At 48.8% G+C, this 22,568-nt stretch overlaps 1 long non-coding RNA gene across 5 annotated transcripts in view; it reads left to right on the top strand.

Annotated features, from left to right (window-relative positions):
* The window catches only part of LOC142303440 (uncharacterized), a 157,081-nt gene that overhangs the window by 29,280 nt on the left and 105,233 nt on the right, over window positions 1-22,568 (top strand). For 2 of the 5 annotated variants that reach the window (XR_012753017.1, XR_012753022.1), the window contains one exon: window positions 7,803-7,883. The exons of the other annotated variants lie outside the window; for them this stretch is intronic. This is a non-coding gene — a long non-coding RNA (uncharacterized LOC142303440). The remainder of the gene's footprint in view (window positions 1-7,802; window positions 7,884-22,568) is intronic. 5 annotated transcript variants of the gene reach the window in all.

Below are 22,568 nucleotides of genomic sequence, written 5' to 3'. Positions count from 1 at the left end.
AATTAGTGAGTAACCTCGGCACTCTAAATCTCCCAGACTAAGTCAGTAAGTCACAACGGATAGTAATGCAAAATCACTCTTTATTGGTCCGTATTAAGAAAAAAAATGTTTTCATAAGCATATATGTTTTTGTCCAAAACAAGTTACAAATGACGTTTCGGCCTGAGCCTTCGTCAGATTGGACTTATCTGCATGTAATCATGAAAAATGACAATAATCAGTATCACATAAGAGTGAGAGAACAATAACATAAACTCGAACAATGTAGAGGTACAATTGGGATGCAGCAAAAAAATTGCAACACAGCAAGAAATGAAACACATGATACAAATGTCATAATACAGTACAAGGACAATATAGTAATGACAAATATGGGGTCAGAGTAGGCTTAGACAGCTCTGGTACGAAAGAGATGTCAATCATAAAGTAACATGTGCAGTAGGTGTAGAGCAACACTATGCATGGCAGAGCTAATGGGTAGACCGACCATAGAAAAAGAACGGAGAAAAAGTGGAGAAAAAGTGGAGAAAAAGTGGAGAAAAAGTGGAGAAAAAGTGGAGAAAAAGTGGAGAAAAAGTGGAGAAAAAGTGGAGAAAAAAATGGAGAAAAAAGTGTAGAAAAAGTGGAGAAAATGGAGAAGAAAATGGAGAAGAAAATGGAGAAAAAGTGGAGAAAAAGTGGAGAAAAAGTGGAGAAAAAGTGGAGAAAAAGTGGAGAAAAAGTGAAGAAAAAGTGGAGAATAAGTGGAGAAAAAATGGAGAAAAAATGGAGGAAAAAGTGGAGAAAAAGTGGAGAAAAAGTGGAGAAAAAGTGGAGAAAAAGTGGAGAAAAAGTGGAGAAAAAGTGGAGAAAAAGTGAAGAAAAAGTGGAGAAAAAGTGAAGAAAAAGTGGAGAAAAAGTGGAGAAAAAGTAGAGAAAAAGTGAAGAAAAAGTGGAGAAAAAGTGGAGAAAAAGTGGAGAAAAAGTGGAGAAAAAATGGAGAAAAAAGTGGAGAAAAAGTGGAGAAAAAAATGGAGAAAAAGTGGAGCACCCTTAGGTGCCTTTCATGTGGCACTAAGGGGTGCTTAGCTTTGTATTTAGCCAAAAAAATGAAAAAAAAAATGACGTAGGGTTCCCCCTAGTTTTGTAGCCAGCTAGGGTAAAGCAGACGGCTGCAGCCTGCAGACCACAGCTGGCAACCTCACCTTGGCTGGTAATCCAAAACTGAGGGCACCCCACGCTGTTATTTTAAATTAAATAAATAATTAAAAAAAAAAAACACGTAGGGGTCCCCCAAAATTGGATTACCAGTCAAGGTAAAGCAGACAGCTGGGGCCTGATATTCTCAGACTAGGGAGGTCCATGGTTATTGGACTCTCCCCAGCCTAAAAATAGCAGGCCGCAGCCGCCCCAGAAGTGGCGCATCCATTAGATGCGCCAATCCTGGTGCTTCGCCCCTGATCATCCCGCGCCCTGGTGCGGTGGCAAACGGGGTAATATATGGGGTTAATACCAGATGTGTAATGTCACCTGGCATTAAGCCCTGGGGTTGGTGAGGTCAGGCGTCTATCAGATACCCGACATCACCAACCCAGTCAGTAATAAAAAAAAAATAGACGACAAACACATTTTTATTTGAAAAAATACTCCCCAATACATTCCCTCTTTAACCAATTTATTAGAAAGAAAAACAAATCCAGGTCTGGTGTAATCCAAGGGGTTGCCATGACAATCCACACTGTCCCAGTCAATGAAGAGCAGGATGTTCCCCATTGGCTGGGAGAGCAGTGCAGTGACCTGAGCTAACATCAATGGGTCAGCCCAGGTCACTGCAGGGCATGACAAGTGCTGCTGTCAGCGAGGTACATTACCTGCGCTGATCTCCAGCACACTGACAGCCCCTGTCACTGAGTTCAATGACCGCCGCCTTCACACCAAGTATCGCGAGAGGCCCGTGACGTCACCGCTAGTCAGTCTCGGGTCGGAAGCGAGAGAAGTTGATGTGACAAGCGGCGGCCATGGAGGACAGTGACAGCGCTGAGGTCGGGATGGCGGGACTTCATCACCGCAGGTAAGCCGAGCGGGACCATGTGTGTGTGTGTGTGTGTGTGTGTGTGTGTGTGTGTGTGTGTGTGTGTGTGTGTGTGTGTGTGTGTGTGTGTGTATGTATGTATGTATGTGTACATGCCGCGGGCAGGAGGGGGCGGAGCGAGCTGAGCGGGGAAGTGTGGGCTTCCTGCATGTAACTAGGATAAACATCGGGTTACTAACCAAAGCGCTTTGGTTGGATACCCGATGTTTATCTTGGTTACCAGCTTCTGGCAGGCTGCCAGCGATGGCTCCTGCACACTGTAGCTGTAAAAAGCCCTGCTTTTTGCTTCTAGAACCGTTCTTGAACGTATCTAGAACTATCGAGCTTTTGCAAAAAGCTCGAGTTCTAGTTCGATCTCGAACAGCCCCCAAAATCACTCGAGCCTAGAACTGGAGAACCTCGAACCGCGAACCGCGCTCAACTCTAATGCTGAGGTAGAGCGTTCCAGAGTATGGGGTAGGCACGGGAGAAATCTTGTACGTGATTGTGGGAAGAGGAGATAAGAGAGGAGTAGAGAAGGAGAACTTGTGAGGATCTGAGGTTGCGTGCAGGTAGGTACCGGGAGACTAGGTCACAGATGGAAGAAGGAGACAGGTTGTGGATGGCTTTGTATGTCATGGTTAATGTTTTGAACTGGAGTCGTTGGGCGATGGGAAGCCAGTGAAGGGATTGGCAGAGTGGCGAGGCTGGGGAATAGTGAGGGGGGAGGTGGATTAAGCGGGCCGCAGAGTTTAGGATAGATTGGAGGGGTGCAAGAGTGTTGGAAGAGAGGCCAGAGAGCAGGAGGTTGCAGTAGTCGAGGCGGGAGATGATGAGGGCATGCACTAATGTTTTTGCCGATTCTTGGTTAAGGAAAGCACGGATCCGGGAGATAGTTTTAAGTTGTAGTCTGCATAAGGAGAAGAGGGCTTGGATGTGTGGCTTGAAGGATAGAGCAGAGTCGAGGGTTACTCCAAGGCAACGAGCTTGTGAGACTGGGGAGAGTGAGCAACCATCAAGTTTGATGGAAAGGCTTGTTGGAGGAAATGAGTGAGGAGGAGGAAAGACAATGAACTCTGTTTTGTCCATGTTAAGCTTTAGGAATTGCGCAGAGAAAAAGGATGAAATAGCAGACAGACATTGTGGAATTTTGGTTAGTAGAGCGGTAATGTCAGGTCCAGAGAGGTAGATCTGTGTGTCATCGGCATAGAGATGATACTAAAAGCCATGGGACTCTATGAGCTGTCCCAGGCTGAAGGTGTAGATGGAGAACAGCAGGGGTCCAAGAACTGAGCCTTGTGGGACACCGACAGATAGGAGGCGAGATGAGGAAGTGGTGTGAGAATGGGAGACGCTGAAAGTTCGGTCGGTTAGGTATAAGGATATCCAAGATAGGGCCAAGTCTGTGATGCCCAGAGATGAAAGAATCTGTAGTAGGAGGGAATGGTCTACTGTGTCGAAGGCAGAGGACAGGTCCAGGAGGAGGAGGATAGAGTAGTGTTGCTTGGCTTTGGCGGTTAGTAGATCATTGGTGACTTTGGTTAGGGCAGTTTCAGTAGAGTGATGTGGTCGGAAGCCAGATTGTAGCCAGTCAAAGAGGGAGCAGGAGGAGAGATATGAGGACAATTCAAGATGGACATGCTGTTCCAGTAGTTTTGAGGGGGAGAAGGGATATGGGGTGATAGTTTGACACAGAGGATGGGTCAAGGGAGGGCTTTTTGACGATGGGTGTAATGGAGAAATGTTTAAAGCATGAGGGGTATACACCACTTGTTAGTGATAGGTTGAAGAGATGGGTTAGGGCTGGGATGAGGGCTGCGGTGATGTTGGGGATGAGATGCGATGGGAGCGGGTCAAGTGCACAGCTGGTTAGATGTGATCTTAAGAGTAGAGTGGAAAGATTGTTTTCTGTCATGGTGGAGAAGCTGGATTTGTAGGAAGAGGGCTGAGTAGCTATGATGAGGGGTTGTGGTGATTGTGGGCCAAAGCTTGCTCTGATGTTGTCAATCTTCTGCTTGAAGAAAGAGGCAAAGTCTTCAGCTGAGATAGAATCAAGCAAATAGGTCCTCTTCGGAGACATACTAGTAACACAGAACATTTCTGTTTGGTGTCGGAGAAACTTTATGGTTTACAGCAGTACTCCAGCCAGTATGATCCTCAAAAGCCATTAAATATCATGTACAGTTTCTAAGGATGAATATCTATCCTCGTCAATTCAAAATGCATTTACAGCTTAATTGTCCACATAGATTACATGAACGCTATGAGGTACTGCTAATTTTGACAAGGTAAGACAACTATTTATTCTGCACTAAACTATTCCCATTCTTCTGACGTCAGGAATGCAAAGAACGGGTTGTTTTATTTGAACATCGAGTTTTGGTGTGCATGTATAATGACAGAGATTAGATATCTGATACTTATGGTCAGCACTAGAGTCGGTGAATTTATTCAATTGAAATTGAATTGGCAGACACCAGTGGTTGTTATTTTGCTATTCTGTAGTGGGCTGTCCTGGTGCTCCTACTGCCTCTGTTGCCTACTACCTATCTTTGAGGTGCCAGGGACTCTTCTTTCCACAGTTGTGAGCTGGTATCTTCATAGCTGTTGCAGTTAAAAAGCTCCTAGTTGAAATTGTAATCGAGCTAGCTTGTTAATGCTGGTCCCAGCCACGCTGCCTTTAATCGTCTCCCCGGTGCTCTTCAATGAGTGTCCCAGGGGCTCAAAGTGTTTGATTTGAAAAAATTATTGTTCAATGTCGGCAGTCTTGGCTGAATAATACAGCAAGGAATAATGGAATAGGACTGTATTTTGTTTGTTGTTGCTACTGGGGCCGTGATTAAGAATCAAGCCGGTAGAAGCTGAATGGAAGGAGCTTGAACTTCTTGTGGAAGACCCATCACTCAGAATGTGGAGACATGTACACTAAGGCGGGCTTTGCACGCTGCGACATCGGTAACAATGTGTTACTGATGCTGCAGCCATAGTCCCGCCCCCGTCGCACGTGCAATATCTAGTGAAAGCTGCTGTAGCGATTATTATCGCTACGGCAGTTTCATACGCACATACCTGCCGTGTGACGTCCCTCTGGCCGGCGACCCGCCTCCTTCCTAAGGGAGCGGGTTGTGCGGCGTCACAGCGACGTCACACGGCAGGCGGCCAATTGAAGTGGAGGGGCGGAGATGAGCAGGATGTAAACATCCCGCCCACCTCCCTCCTTCTCATTGCAGCCGGGAGGCAGGTAAGGTGATATTCCTCGCTCCTGCGGCTTCACACACAGCGATGTGTGCTGCCGCAGGAGCGAGGAACAACATCGCACCTGTCGCTGCACCGGCATTATGGAAATGTCGGAGGCTGCAGCAATGATACGATAACGACGCTTTTGCGCTGATACGATAACGACGCTTTTGCGCTCGTTCATCGTATCAAAAAGGATTTACACGTTGCGATATCGACTGCGACGCCGGATGTGCGTCACTTTCGATTTGACCCCATCGACATCGCACGTGCAATGTCGCAACATGCAAAGCCGCCCTAACTCCTCCACCATGTTGTTGAAATGCTGTCTCTTGGTAATATAGAGTGTATCAGATGGTGCTGCTGGATGTTGTGGTGTGCTTAGGAGCATCCTGTCACCTGCGTACTACAGTGGAAAGTGTTGCATTTGGGCTGTTTGCAGGAACAGATCGACCACATCCTCTCCCAGCAGCTCCACCTCCACCAGCAGCAGCAGCAGCATGGCCATTTACCCTATTTCATACTCTCCACATTCTCTGCACCCCAAAAAAGTGTACAGTATTACATGGCCAGAATACAAAGTGAGAGTACCCTCTAGATAATTACACTGACTGTTTTCACAGTTCCCCCTATAATAAAGATTTTAGCTCCAGAACCTTACACCATAGCTGTTACAGTTAAAAAGATGGTTATTGGATTTTGGATCGAGCTGGCGGTCTGGTGCAATGCTTGGAAGAGTTCCCCCACGGAGCAAGAATTTTCAGAAAGGCCCTTACAGAGCCTGTTTTCAGAGTTCATTCAGACATACAAGATTGTCAGAATTCCCCCAATGAGAACTTGTATTCAAAAAATCTGTTGGCCTGTTTTCAGAATTGACCCAAACAGACAACATTGACAGAGTTTAACAATAGAGCAAGAATTTTCAAAAAGGCCATTACAGAGCCTATGTTCAGAGTTCACCCTGAGCAAATTTCAATGCCATTCTGTTGTGAAGATGGTTCCTCCTTCTCCTCATCCTCTTTGAAAACTGTTTCCTTGCTATTAACTTGTGCACATGTCAGCTGTCAGTACAGACAACTACCCAGCCCTGTGTGAACAACAGCCCTAAAAATGGTGTCAATGTTCCCTTTTGCTCCTGCTCCTCTTCCTTTTGTGCCACCAACTGATCCATCATGGACTCAAGTATTTTTTTAAGCATTCATACAAGTAGGATAGTAACGCTAATGATGATGTCATCAACGCTGGCCATATTGGTGGAGTATTCGAAGCAGCTCAAACAGTGCACAGGTCCTGCATGGAGGTCCACTTGCTGGTGGTGAAGTGGTGTTGTTCTGCATAGTGACTCACCCGTGTGTGCTGCAGCAGAAACTTCACTATTACTTCACTATTACCTGCTGCTGCTCGCACCGTCTCTCTAGTATACTCAAGGGGAAGTTTCAAATTGTTGTTACAATGCATATGAGGCGGTTACTTGGAAGACCGAAATTACACTGCAATGCAGACAGGCAATCAGAAAGCTCTTTCATATGTGGGTTGTTTTTAAAGACTCTCTGCACCACCAAATTCAGCATATGCACCAGGCAAGAGATGTGCGTCAAACTGCCAAGGCCTAGACATGCTATGAGATTTTTACATTTATCGTACACCACCAGCCCAGCATCGAAGTTCAGCGGCGCCAACCAGTCTGTCTGTTGTTTATTCCTGTGGAATTTCTGACCCAGATTGATGAGTTTAACAAACGTTTGCTGTCATTTCCCCCAGTTGGTGGTGCAGGTCATACTATGACCGCTTGAGGAAGCGATGGAGGAAGTGGAGTAGGAGGAGAGGGCACCATAGAGAGAGAAATGACTATCAATCCTCAGTGGTGGTAGGGCATGCCCCAGAATGCCTTCTGCCTCAGGGCTAGTCACTGCTACTTCCTTTAATGAGTTGGCAGTTAGGGAGATGTAATGTTCCTAAAGAGTGCTTAGTGGTCCATGTATAAATGGTTATATTTAAATTGCCACTGATGGCATTACACAGTGTCCACCTGATGTGGTCCTTAACATGTGTGTGCAGGGCAGAGATGGCCCATCTGGAAAAATAGTGGTGGCTGGGAACAACGTACTGTGGAACAGCCAAAGACATCAGTTTTTTAACCCCTTCATGACCAAGGGCATAAATATACACACTGGAGATCAAAATTAGAGAACATGATGTCCTAATTAGAGAACAACAATGACAAAGATTATAACTTAATTTTCTAAAGGTAACAACAGTCACCAATGAGTAGAAAGTGTGCAGGCCTTTCTTTTGAATGACTTCAGCACATCTGTGGCCACAGGACATCACTACTTTCTCACACTGATCTGGTGTGATTTTGGTCCACTTTTCTTCCACTCTTCCACATTTCTTTGACTGTTGTGGGTTTCTTGGCTATAACTTTGGCTTCAAGGATTTTCCAAAGGTTTTCTATTAGGTTTAGATCAGCACTCTGGGCTGGCAATTTCATTGTGTCAATGTTTTCTGTTTCAAGGAACTGCTTTACCCATTTTGCTGCGTGACACGGCGCAATGTCCTGCATGAAAATTGCTGGCTGATTGAATGATGAACACAAGTAAGTAACCACATGTTGTTGAAGAAATTTCTGATACACACTTGCATTCACTCTGCCATGTAGCTGTATGAGAGGTCCAACTCCTGCTGCAGAAATCACTCCCCAAACCATGACACTTCCTCTGCCATCTTTTACTGACTTCTTAACACACTTTGGGGTTCAGTCTTTCCCCAGTTTGGTGACGAACATAATGTTTCCCATGAGACCCAAATAAATGAAACTTGCTTACTTGCTTTCATCAATAAAATGAATGTTCTGCTTATGGTTTGAGCAGTTACTGGCTACCCCCACCCCTTTAATCTCTGCAGCAATGCTTGCAGCACTCATATGTCTATTTTAAAAAGACAGCATCTGTATATAACGCTGAGCACATGCACTCAACTTCTTTGGTCGACCATGGCGAGGCCTGTTCTAAATGGAACCTGTCTTTATTAAACTGTTGTAAGATCTTGGCCACCATGCTGCAGCTCAATTTCAGGGTGCTTCTTATAGCCCAGGCCATCTAAATGTAGAACTATAATTCTTTTCTTCAGATCCTTAGATAATTCTTTGCCATGAGGTGCCATGTTGAACATCCAGTGACCAGTATGATAGAGCATGTGAGTGATAACAACAAATTTACCACATCTACTTCCCTTTCACACCTGAAACATTTTAACACTAATGAGTCTCATGAGGGAAAAATGGCTAATTTGGCACAATAGGGTCATTTTCACATATGGGGTGTACTCACTTTTGTTGCCAACAGTTTAGACATTAATGGCTGTGTGTTGTTAATTAGAGAGCACACCAAATTTACACTGTTGTACAAGCTGTCAACTGACTACTTTATATTATATCAAAGGGCCATATCTTCAGTGTTTTCCCATGAAAAGATTTAAGAAAATATTTTAAAAAATGTGAGGGGTGTACTCACTTTCGTCATATAGTGTGTGTATATATATATATATATATATATATATATATATATATATATATATATATATATATATATATATATATATATATGTATAAAAAAAAAAACACTACTCACCTCAACCCAATTACCCTGGCTTGACTCCACACAGTGTGAGTATTGAGTCTCCACACTGCAGGATTGATGTAGTAACATCAATGACATGGCAGGGTATAGAGCCTCAGACTCAATGGCGCAGGCTGAATGGTAGATCACGGAGATTTTGGTTCCCTGATTAACCATCATATTCAACGGTATCAGAATACCATTTATGCACTTTCTGCTGATCTTAGGATGTAGAGGCACAAGTGCATGGGCCAAACCAGACTCATGGGCCTCAAAATGGCCACGTGGGCTGCTTTTATGGTTGGCATGTCCTGATACAAAGCCTTAAATATTACAAAAATGTATCACTACATATTATTGGAGATAAGTGAGAATTGATTCTAAAAGAATTAATTTCACTGCAAATCTTTTAAACAGTCCAGAAATTAATGAGACAGAATATTTTAGTATTACATTAGAGCAAATTTATCAAAATAATGGCCAGCTAGATGTCAACTTGCTGGTTTCTGATGGCCTAGAATGAGTAAAAAAAAAAAAAAAAGTATTAAACCCTAATCATATCTCCTCTGCCCTTTCCATTTGCAGTGTGCCATCCCAGCTCCCCACCCATCCTCCGCTTGACCCTTTTCCCTGTGCAGAGGGACACATTTCATTAATGTCTATGGCATGCATTGCACCTCAAGAGATGGCCTGGGGCCTAGTCAGCAATTGAAGGTTCCAGACTAAGGGGTACTTTGCATGCTGCGACATCGCAAGCCGATGCTGCGATGTCGAGCGCGATAGTACCTGCCCCCGTCGCAGCAGCGATATCTTGTGATTGCTGCCGTAGCGAACATTATCGCTACGGCAGCTTCACACGCACTTACCTGCCCTGCGACGTCGCTCTGGCCGGCGACCCACCTCCTTATTAAGGGGGCGGGTCGTGCGGCGTCATAACGACGTCACAAAGCAGGTGGCCAATAGAAGCGGAGGGGTGGAGATGAGCCGGACGTAAACATCCGGCCCCCCTCCTTTCTTCTGCAGAGCCGGCGTGAGACGCGGTCACGTACGTAGGAGATGTTCCTCACTCCTGCAGCTTCTCACACAGCAATGTGTGCTGCCGCAGGAACGAGGAACAACATCGTACCTGTCGCTGCTGCCAAATTATGGAAATGTCGGACCCTACAAAGATGATACTATAACGATGCTTTTGTGCTCGTTAATCGTATCAAAAATTATTTACACACTACAATATCGACTGCGACACCAGATGTGCGTCACTTTCGATTTGACCCCACCGATATCGCACCTGCGATGTCGTAATGCGCAAAGCCCGCCTAAAGTGAAGACTGAGGAGGAGTGACCAGAGAATCAAATAGGGAGCCAGATTCCTAGAGAAGATGAGGTCAGTGCTGAGGAGAGGTTTCTATAATATTTTTTTGTTTTTAATCTTTTGCCTGCAGAATTGATTGCACTGAATTAATTTTATTGGTTTCATATCATGAATATCAGGAAAGCTTGGGGATTTTATAGTCTTGGCTTTGCCTACGGTGAACTAGAAATACCCTGCATCTGTGTATGATTGTTGGAAACATTTGAAATGTTATGATGGATAACAGCGGTTGACCAAGTAGCCAAATATTGTATGCCTGTACCAGCATATGATACTAGAGCAGGCCATGTGAGTTACAGTTATGAGTAGTACGGTAGTTTGTAGTGTACTTGAGTGAACTTTCTTCTGCACACGGGACTCCATTGCTGTGTAATCTATGTGCTGTGTGTGCTTCTGCCTTTAAGAAATGTACCAGATAAGAAATAGTATCACCAATTTAGTCATTTCTTTTATTTTCTCAGCCCCTAAAAATAATTGCATTACCAATCCATGTCTATGATGCTGAGTGGGTTCAATATGACAACTACATTGCAGGTGATTTCTCACCATGACACATTGATTTAATAATGTGATAATAGTGTAAGGTTTTTCTGCTATGAATTGATCATAATTGGTTCTTGAAAATATATTTCCTGAAAACTAAACATTTTTCTCAGAAAATAAAAAAAAAAAAAAAAAAAATCAAATAAATGAAGAAGTTTGTAGGATGCTTGACAGCTTACTCTGCAGGTCATCCTATCCATGTTTTTTAGATTATTTCAAGATTTCCTGCTTCATCTATATTCTTCCGTGTTAGACAAATTTCTACAAACAGGATTTCATGGAAATTCTTCTGCTTAACAGAATTTTTTTAATCTTTCTCTCTTGAAACATGCTGTACTTTGAAACTTTAAGATAACATAAAAGAAGTTCTAAACCTTTGATGTGAGCATAACAAACTGATGCTGGGGAGGATTCCATCTCAATGGATTTTTAGGGCTTCACCGACCATGAGAAGAGATCTGCATTTGACCACACGCAGTACTCCACTGAGACTGTAGGGTGTCAATTTAACCTCTAGGCTTGCACATCTGTAAGGGGGTGTAAGGCTCGGCCACCCCAGACCTGCAAATCCACTGTGTATGAAATGCAATGTTTAAAGTTTATGTTGTGGTGTAATGTGTTTAAACAGCCAGAATGTGTAAGCTGCTTCCCTGGTGTTCCCGGGCTAGAGGAAGTTAATGAAGGGGAGGGGCTTAGTTTGAAAAATAATGGTTAAGAAGTCAGTTAGAATGAGGAGACTCCTTGAGGAAATGGAACAGACTGCGTCTGTGAGAGACATGGGGGAGGAAAACCACAATAACTTTAATTTGATGTGACCTTCTGGGTCGAATCTGGGTGCCGGACATGCAATGTGGCCCGGGTAGTGTCCATTCCCTTGCGGATACCTAAGGAATCCCCTCGGTCAGTGGACGGTCAGTGGGCCCTTTAGAGAAAAGTAGGTCCTGATTCCTGACTGACCGGAAAGACTGTGGTTTCTGCCATTAACAAAGAAGCTGAAGGAGAGGATGAGGAGCTTAGAGACACCATTGAGAGCCCAAGTACCAGGGAAACAGTCGACCAGCAAAATGTATGAATTATCCATTGCTAATTGGAACCCCTTTGGGGAACAAGAATGTATCTGTCGCGGGCGGAGGAGGGGACGCTGCGCTCACCACGCTCGGGTCCGGCGCTGCTGCTGCTTCGCTTGATGCTCGGTGGTGGCTCGAGCAGTGGGCCAGATCCCGGGGACTCAAGCGGCGCTCCTCACCCGTGAGTGAAAAGGGGAATGGTTGTGGGGATTTATTGTCCGTGACGCCACCCACGGTTGTGGTGAGGTTGTGACACCACCGCTGCTCTGGACGGGGATCCCGGGAGCGATGACAGGGAGCAGCTTGGATGTTGTTTTTCCCCTCTGTGGGTAGGGGGGTTGGTTGTCCCGGGGCCCGGTGAGGGGAGGATGGCAGGTAGGTTACGGGACCTGGTGAGGTGCAGGGTCGCGGGGGCAGCGCGGTGCCGCACGGCACAGTGGTACTCACTCAGCCAATGATGAATACAAAGTCTCCGGTAAAACAAACGGCTGGATGGACGGGTCCCACAGACGGCCGCGGTGGTTCTTCTCCCTGTAGGTTGGCAGTGACTGCCTTTCCCTGCACCTGTGTTGTGTTCTCGGTTCTGGTGGCTTCCCACCGGTAACCCGCTCCCCAGCTTGGATGGAGGGTGAGGGAGCCCCTTTTGCCCGCAGGCTCTGGCCCTGGAAACTGTAGCCTTGGCGGTGACCGTATTTCCCTTCACGGTTTGAGCTGTTGCCTTCAAGGGGGTCTTGACTGCTGGGAAACCCCGGAGGTTCCCTTCGCTAATGGATTTGACCAGTTTTATGGCGACTCCAAGCCTGGTCGGGGTCCGTAGGCCCTGCTGAATGGTGCTGGCTTCTCTTTGCTCCCCGATCCGGTACCGGCGGGCCACCACCCGTCCCCGGTCCTTACGGTTCACGTCAATCAGCCTCGACTGCAGACGGTCACCACCGTCTGCCAACCTTGCTGTATGTGCCCTGGCCACGCACCCGGACACGGTCAGTCTTCTCTGCTACCACTTCACTCTTCTACTCCCTAACTCAACTCTCTCCACTACACACACTGACTTCCTTTTCCCGCCTCCAGGACTGTGAACTCCTTGGTGGGTGGGGCCAACCGCCTGGCTCCACCCCCTGGTGTGGACATCAGCCCCTGGAGGGAGGCAACAAGGATTTTTGTCTGACTTCAGTGTGCCTATCCGGGGTGTGTTGTTGCAGTACCTGTGACGTCCTGGCTTGTCCAGGGCGCCACATTCCCCCTTAGTAAAATGCAGACCGTCCGCGGGCTGCCCGTCCATCACCGGTTTTATTTTTGTTAACTGCAAAAGATAGAAAACGGTAAAAACATGTAAAAATCACAACATTTCACAACGGTACGGCTTCCGCTCTTCTCCCACCCAAACAACCTGGCCCTGATGCTGCCCCTAAGAAGTGGGCAGCACCCCTTGACCCCAGTCCAGAACCAAGTTGCCCGAGCGGGTTTTGTCTCTTTCAGGGGACCCGCGTCCATGGGGACCCCTGAACCCCCGGAGGATCGCCACCGGTTACGGTAGTGGCGGGCCTGGGCCATCCATTTCCTCTAGGCCCATCCTCCCAAATCAGCCTCTCTGGAGGCGGTAACGGATTAAGCCACAATTATTTACATTCCACTAGTTTGTGGTTGCCCTGCAAGTTCTCAGGCTTGTCCGTAAGAAGTTCCTTACGCAACGGTTGCAGAAAGTCCCTACGGGGACTAGTTGCCGGCAACGGCCGGTTCAATCACGGTTCCAATCAGATAAACTTCGGTTGATCAATCTTATCATTCAAACTCTTTTTAACTCTACTGGTGGTCCCAACGGGGACAACTTGCAGCGGGGTTCCGCTGCCATAACTCTGACCCTTCCGCTGAGGTGGCCTCATCCTCTGCTACTAACATTTCGAACATGCAGTGACAGGCCTGTTGGGAGAGGGGTGCCCGGTATCCATTTCCACCGGTGCGCAGAATATAGAAAACCACCGGCCCTCCTTCGTAGCGGAGATGCTCACTTGCCTTCTTGAACGCAGAGGTGGGCTCGGCGCCAGGGCCGGAGTCATTATCAAGTGTCCCTGCGCCAGGCAGGTTGCCGCCAGCTGCTGCAGTCTCCGGGTTTCCGGCACTCAGCACGTCAGATTCTACTGTGGTAGTACGGGGCAGCAGGTCAGGTCGGCCAACACTGAGGCGCCCCATGGATAATGGCCGAGGGCCGACACTGGGCCGGGCCCCCCAGCCGCAGTGGCCGGTCCTTGTGGGACATGGGGGCGTGGGTCACCCGTCGGCTCCGTCACGTCGGCTCCCATCTCATACATCGCAGCAGTCGCAACCAGCGTTTCCACCTCACTGGTCCACTGCTCCATCATGAGGTATATCTGATTCTGTTGGCGTTGGTTGAATTCAATTACTCTGGCCTTTATCCACGTCACGGTCCCGGGCTCCAGCACGGAACCTGGTGCAATCCCTGCCGGGGCCTCTGATACATCTTCGTTAAGGGGCCGCGGCCCCGGCGGCTCCCAGAGGAGCGGTTCAGGGCTGTCCCGAGCGTCTGCAGCCGGTTGGTCCGCCGGAGCGGAGTGACAAGGTATCGCTACCGGTAGGATGGGTAGCGGGCCTAGTGGCGGGGCGGCAGCAACTAACACGGGTAGCGGGGGAGGCAGCAGGGTGAGCGGGTGCAGGCCGGGCCCCCCAGCCGCAGTGGCCGATCCCTCGGGAATACAGGGGCGTGGGTCCCTTTCCCGCTCCTCCAAATCTTCCTCCACCTCGCGTCTCCGCATAGCAGCCACCACGTCTGCCATGTCAGTCTCCCACTCCTCCAGGAGGAGCTGCATGCGGGCCTGCAGACGGTTACTCAGCGGGGCGGTCCGGTCTTTCACCCACGCAGCGGTGCCTGGCGCGGGGACTACGGGGTTGTTGGTCGGACTGTGCATCTCGGCCATTGTGCTTTCCAGGAACCACAAGATTACAAAGTCCCGGCGTCCCTGCTTTCACAGCCGCGGGCTACATGCGGCCAGACGCCATCCATCCCCCTTAGTCTTTTTCCGGCTCCTCCTCTACAGGGGCGGGGTTTCGGCTTTTGCGCCTCCACTGCTAGAGGAGACGCTCGAGCGGGGATTTTTCGCGCCCAAAATGACGGCTTCTCAAATTTTTCGTCCGGCCACCTCCGGCGGTCACAAGGCGCACCTCTACCAAACGGCAGAGCGGTAAGTTGGGAAGGGTCCCACAGACGGCCGCAGTGGTTCTTCTCCCGGTAGGTTGGCGGCGACTGCCTTTCCCTGCACCTGTGTTGTGTTCTCGGTTCTGGTGGCTTCCCACCGGTAACCCGCTCCCCAGCTTGGATGGAGGCTGAGGGAGCCCCTTTTGCCTGCAGGCTCTGGCCCTGGGAACTGTAGCCTTGGCGGTGACCGTATTTCCCTTCACGGTTTGAGCTGTTGCCTTCAATCGGGTCTTGACTGCTGGGAAACCCCGGAGGTTCCCTTTGCTAACGGATTTGACCGGTTTTACGGCAACTCCAAACCTGGTCGGGGTCCGTAGGCCCTTCCGAATGGTGCTGGCTTCTCTTTGCTCCCCGATCCGGTACCGGCGAGCCACCACCCGTCCCCGGTCCTTACGGTTCACGTCAATCAGCCTCGCCTGCCAACCTTGCTGTATGTGCCCGGGCCACGCACCCGGACACGGTCAGTCTTCTCTGCTACCACTTCACTCTTTTACTCCCTAACTCAACTCTCTCCACTACACACACTGACTTCCTTTTCCCGTCTCAAGGACTGTGAACTCCTCGGTGGGTGGGGCCAACCGCCTGGCTCCACCCCCTGGTGTGGACATCAGCCCCTGGAGGGAGGCAACAAGGATTTTTGTCTGACTTTGGTGTGCCTATCCGGGGTGTGGGGTGTGTTGTTGCAGTACCTGTGACGTCCTGGCTTGTCCAGGGCGCCACATATCCGCCTCAGGCAAGATAAAAAATAATTTTTGAAGTTGACAAGTAAAGAAGTTTGATTGAAAGAACCTGTGACAGTGTCAGTGCTTGTGACACATGAAGAAAAAGTATGCTTATTACTGTATTGCACTATTGTGGTGGTTGGGATGCAGAGGAAGAACACTAGGCTGTGCTGCAGCCGAACCGCAGGCTTTGCCATGACTAACGAGACCCCCGACTGCTCCTTTAAAGGGAAGCTGTCACCAGTTTTTTCACTATGAAACCAAAAGTGTCACCTTCTGCAGCTCCTGGGCTGCATTCTATGAAGGTGTATCTAGTGCCCTGACTCCTCTACCAGACCCCGAATATAATTTTATAAAGCCTGAACATTAGGTATGCTAATTACCTTTGTGGCTCAGATGGGTGTGCTCATTTTTGTCTCCTTGTGGCCTTCTTGGCCATCCTCCTTCTATGATTGACGTGATGACGCCGTCCTCATCATGCACGCTGCTCGGCCAAATGTCGCGTCTGTGCAGTCATTCCCCTGGGTCGCGCAGGCACAGTTCTCCCTTGCGCGAGCCGATGCGGTGTTTGCGCATGCACGAGATTATGGTCGGTTACGAGGATGATGCAGGGGTCGTCATGCACATTTCCGACCATAATCTCGTGCATGCGCAAACATTGCACCGGCTCGCGGGAGGGCTTACTTCGCCTGTGTAAGCCAGGGAATAACTGCACAGATGTGAAATTTGGTTGATCAGCGTGCATGATGACGACGGCGTCATCACGTCAATCATGAAAGGAAGATGGCGAAGAACGCCACAAGGAGGGACAGGAGACGAAAACGAGCATGCCCATCTGAGCCCCACAGGTCATTAGCATACCTAATAGTCAGGTTTTATAAAGTTATTTTCGGGGTCTGCTAGGGGAGCCAGGGCACTAGGTGCACCTTCATAGAATGCAGCCCAGGAGCTGCAGAAGGTGACACTTGGTTTCATTGTGAAAAAACTGGTGACTGGTTTCCTTTAAGACATCTCTTAACTAAGATATGCCTTGGGAATTGTTGTATATTTTGGTTATTGACACTTTTGGCACAAATCACAAAAGGAGTTCAGGAAAACCCTTCACAATTTTCTGTTAATCAAGAAAGAGAGGCTGGAAGCAAAACAAGTAGTTGGGAAGGAGCACACAGTGCCAATTTTAGGTTTTCTATTGCCTAAGGAGAAAATTTAAATGTGACCCCTCCCTACAGTGAAATTTAAACCTGCAATGAACAAATACAATTCTGTTGTAATTTGGGGGGGTTTGATTTACGGTATTCATTTATTATTATTTAGTCTCCTTAACGCATGACAAAACTGTTGACACATTGAAACATGCCTGGAGAACATTGTCAATTACCATTTATTATTATGTTACGGGGTAAGCTTTGATATCTACTTTAGATATGTATGTGATACATTTGAGGACAATTTTGTGTCTTAGTTTGTTCCATTTTATATTTTTCTTGTACTTATCTTATGTATGGGTTGCATTTTGTGTAAGTAGCCTCTCATTTATTTACTTGTCAAATGAGTTCTCTTTTGAACATTTTGGATTTATGTATCTAAACTTTTCACAGAGCCTATATTCAGAGTCCACCCACAGAGCCAAAATTTTAAAACTAGCACTACAGAGCCTGTTTTCAGAGTTCCCCCACAGAGCCTTTTTTAAGAGTACCCTCACAGAGCCTGGTGCAGAGTGCAACACAAAGCCTGTTTTATCATCAGTATGCAGAGAGAAGAGAAAGAGGAGTAACCTAAGGCCTCTGTCACACATTCGTGCCTCCGGTACGTGTTTGACAGTTTTTTCACATACCAGAGGCACATACACACGTGGACATATGATTTCATAATGGTTTGGACACTCGTAAGTATTTTGGAACGGAACGTGTGTCCGTTCCGTACTTACGTGTGTCCGTGTGTTCCTCACGCCGACATGTCCACGTTTTCTCCGGCAGCACGGGTGTCACACGGCCTGCACTCGTACCACAAGGATGTAGTGTGGATGCGGTCCCGTGTGACACACGACAGAGATACACGTGTCATTATTTTAAAATAAAAAAAAAACATACTCACCTCCACCAGCCCTGCAGAATCTTCCGCTCCAAACAGTTGCTGCCATCCGCCGCTCATTATGAGCGTGTAAGGAGGTGTGCGTGCTGTCACGGACTCTAATCTCCGCCCCTCCGCTCGGCCGGAAGCAGCATCTGCTGGGAGTGGGCGGGGCTGGAGCCGAAGATCAGAACCCTGGACAGCAGCATCTACCACGTGAGTATGTAAATTACCAGTTCTCCGTGTGTTATTGTGGATAGTACACGGAGAACACACGTGGACCGCACGTACCGGAGACACGTACTTACCACATGCAACACGCAGGGAAAATACGTGTCTCGCGGCACATGCGTGATTTCCATGTGAGTGTGACAGAGGTCTAACACTGTCCCTACGCCAGTAGTGGTGCCACCCTTGATCCGGTAGTTATAGAGGCTGGACCACATGGTTTGATTGACTGTGGTGCAGCCTTTAATCAAACTTTATCCAGCAACTGATCTTCATCTGAATTCCAAACTCAACCACGGACTTCCATGAGAAGTCCCTGTTCTGATTTGAGCATCAGACACTAGGTGTCTGGTATGAACCCCGATCTCTAAAATGCAGGTTCTCTCATCCCTGGTAGAGATAAGCAAACCTTTCAAAGTTTGGTTCACCGATCTGTGGTGAACTTACCAATGTTCACCAAACGGTTCAGTGAACATTTTCAAGCTCTATTGGATTCAATGAATTCAATGCCATACTTAACGCAGAGAAAACACAGGGGGAATACATTTTTCAATAATATATAACACTGGCATAAACAAATTCAGCATTGAAAATTCAATTCAAAAACATTACATTGTCCTGTTTGATCATCACAAATTCCATACCAATTTTTAGAATCAATAACCGTAACATGGCAAGGTAAAGCAAAGGAAGGCAGCGACCCCTTAACCCAACATACTTATCATTCCCCCCTATTTAACCCTTATGAACATGGTACTGACATAGAATAAAGAAGTCCCACTCAAAATCAGTTATTTCCTCCTCGCCCAACATGGTTCATTTTAGTCACCTTTCGGCCTTTCCTCCCCCACCTCCAAGCCATCCAATGCATCCTTCAATTTTTCAGTATGATACCAGACTGTGTCCTTGAAAGGTGACATAATCCTGACTATCTCCACCCGAGTACAATAGGTCAATATGAATTTCTTCCATTTGTTAAAGAGCTGTATGTTTTAATGTGAACCTGTCGTGCAATGCTCACTCAGAACCACAAGCAGTTCTAGGTGCATATTGCTAATCCCTGCCTAATGTCCCTGTCTATACAGTACTAGCATATATAAAGAGATCTTTAAAGAATGTATTTCTAAAGATTCTTTATAATATGCTAATGAGGACAGGGACTAGTCCTCAAGGGCGTTACTGCCCCCAACTAGTCCGCTCTCTTAGCATGGTAGTGACACGCCCATGTGGTCCGAAGTGTTACTGATCACCGGGCCAGTGTAGGGGATTGGGATGTCACAGTGGCCAGGCCCAGTTCTGTGACCCTGGCGGTGTCAAAAAAGATGGAGGAAGGGAATATTTACAGGGGAGAAGAGTTTGTATTTGCGATGCTACCTGTGGTTTGCGGCTAATATTAGGAGCTGCCGCTGTGGGAGGTATCCGCCGGGGCAGATAGTGTGGCGCCCTGAACTAGCCAGGTCACAACAGGTAACATACATACACCCCCACCCCCACTAGACAGCAACATTAGCCAAACATAAAATCCTTGTTGCCTCCCTCCAGGGTCTGATGTCCACACCAGGTGGGGCGGAGCCAAGCGGTTGGCCCCACCCACCGAGGAGTTCACAGGCCTGGAGGCGGGAAAAGTGACACAACAGTGGAGGAGGTTGAAGTGAGAGGAGTAAAGTGGAGAGTGTCTGGGTTTGTGGCCCAGGCACTGACAACAAGGTTGGCAGACGGTGGTGGCCGTCTGCAGGAGTGGTGAATCAACGCGTAACCGTAGGACCGAGGATGGGCGGTGGCCGCCGGTACCGACCAGGGAGCGAAGTGAAGCCAGCACACACAGGCAGGGCCGTCGGACCCCGAATAGGCTTGGAGTCGCCGTCAACAGGCAAATCCGAGTGTGACAGGGACCCCAGGGGTTTCCTAACAGCCAAAGACCCATTTGAAGGCAACTGTCCGCACCGTGAGGGTATACAGCTACCGCCTAAGGCTAGAGACCCAAGGGCCAGTGCCTGCAGGCAAACCGGCTCCTCCGGCATCCATGCACCGGGGAGTGGACTACCGTTGGGGATCCATCGTATTCAAACAAGTACACAAAGGTGCAGGGAAAGACAGCCGCCATCACCTGTCCGGGGAGAGACACTGCAGCAGGCTGTGGGACCCGTCCATCCAGCCGTTTGGTTTACTGAGGACTTTGTGCATCTGTTACTGAGTGAGTACACCCGTGCCATCCGGCACCGCGCCGCGCTGTCCCTGCAACCCTGCACCTCACCGACCCTGCTTCCCCGTCACACCACCGGACCCCGGGACCACCAACCCCTACCCATGGAGGGGGAAAACAATATCACAGCCAACCACCCTTTTTGCTCACTGGCGAGGAGCGCTGTTCGAGTCCCCGGATCCGGCCCACCCCTCGAGCTACCGAGCAGCATCCGCAGCAGCGCCAGACCCGAGCGCGACAATAGTAGCGCAGCTCGGATGGTACAGGTCTTCACAGGCAGAGCTCAGACCCGGGGATAATGAGAGTGGTAGTCTCTGATGGCGGCGGGGTGCGAGGGCGACAACGCCGGCAGTGATGGGGCGACACAGGGCTTGCAGTCAAAGTTATTTACTTACTAAGATGCCACCGCATTTGGAGCAAGGAGATCCGCTGTTATGGGCTCCAGTCGATCCTGGATAGTTCGGAGGTCAAGGCCGGTGTTCCTCGAGTGTGTCCTTTCTATTGGTAATCCCTCCCCCCCAGGTCCTGGTTAGTGGAACGGGTCACGGGCGCTTGCTGCGCTCCCCGCGAGCCTTGGGATTCCCCTTCTTCCTGAGAACACGGGCTTAGCCATTCCAGCTCCAAGCTTCAGGTCCCTTTTTATTTTGTGTTCTCTCTCCCTCTCTACTGTTGTCAGGTCCAGGTTCGACTCCAACTGAGTGATCTATGTGTTGTTGCCACTTACTCCCCTGACAGTGCCCCGCCTCCCGGGTTTCCGGACTAGTGGGAAGGTGGTCCCATATCTCCTTATGGCCACCCCCAGCACCTACCCTAGCCCATTCCCAGTGAGAGGGAAGCTAACTGTGTGTTGTATGAGTTGTAGTGTGCAACGGTGAATGCCCTCCTCCATACCCGGGGTGAATACCACCACCACGGCTAAGGTGCAGTACCCCGTGGTGCCTGAGGCCTCAGGGGCATCACAGTAGCACGCCCACAGGGGTCTACTAACATGCTACTTAACTGCTCATGGTTCTGGGTGCATATTTGTGATGCCCTGGCGTCGTCACAGGGTATTGTGCAATCTGCCCTTCTGTGCAATATCCATCTCCTTCTTGGTTACAGATCCCTCAGCTTTGGTGTTGCCAAGAACAAGCTAATCAAAATCCTAGGAACACTCTGCACCACACCCACCAGACACACCAGTGGACGACCTGAGTGGAATAGGGCCACCCACTTGGGGGGTTGGTTAAAAGGGGGGGTCAGGAGTGTCAGGAGACCGTCAGTTGAGCAGTGACTCTTGAGAGGAAAGGTCAGGAGCTAGGCTCCTTGAAACTACTAGGTGGCAGACGTTGGTCTGGGCCTGATAGGAGTTGGACCCCAGTCGCACGGCATCATGACAAGGTGCACAGACTGTCGAGGAGGACAGCCAGCGGCCTTGTGCCATCACCGGGCAGGGGCCAGGGCACGATGGGGTATGTGGACCCTAGGTCAGGAAGTAGCTTCAAGCGTCCTGGCAACTTACCCGACGAGGACAGATCCTTCCACCCGCTCCAAAATCGGGGTACTAGCGCGAGGAGTATAGGACTTTCTACACATACGGTCCAGAAAATCCTAAGTGTGAACCCTGAGAGCAAGCTCACCCAGTTAGCCATACTGGGGAGTGGAACCCGATTAGTTTTACACTAAAGGGACCAACCAGAGGACAAGGTGCCAAGGCAAAGGTCACAGACTAACAGGCAACACCAACGGGCACGGGATCAAGGCGTGCTCCCTCCCAGCGGTTGCGGTGTCAAGAACTTTGGTTTACCACAGTTGTCGGTGTCAGCGTCATTGGACTGAGTGAGTACACAAGTGACCCTTACCGTCCCAACGGCACAACCCTGTCCTTATCACCGAGTCCCGGGGCATTCCGCCTACCCGTGGAGGGGTTAAAACATCTGGCTGCTCACACCATCGTCACCGGGTACTCCCAACCGCAGCGGTGGTACTCCACCTTACCACGCATCACGGGTGGCGTCACGAACTTTCCACACCATCCCCTGTAAATACAACTTCCCCCTTTTTTCAAGTGGCCGCACGACCTCCGGGTTCGGAGACCCCTCGAGCCACCGCGGATCCGGATCCGAGCAGCCTGGCTGCTGGCACGGGGGTGGTATATATTGCACCTGACAGGTTCCCTTTATGCATAAACGTAGGATTGATGAAATCTTCGTCCAGATGATATTTTCTCCACAGACATTCAGTGTATCTGGAGCACCTCTGAAGAGTTTGT

Source organism: Anomaloglossus baeobatrachus, chromosome 4 (assembly GCF_048569485.1).
Source record: "Anomaloglossus baeobatrachus isolate aAnoBae1 chromosome 4, aAnoBae1.hap1, whole genome shotgun sequence".
NCBI lineage: Eukaryota > Metazoa > Chordata > Amphibia > Anura > Aromobatidae > Anomaloglossus > Anomaloglossus baeobatrachus.
The sequence above is the reverse complement of the archived record's forward strand: the minus strand, read 5'-3'. Positions and strand labels throughout refer to the sequence as shown.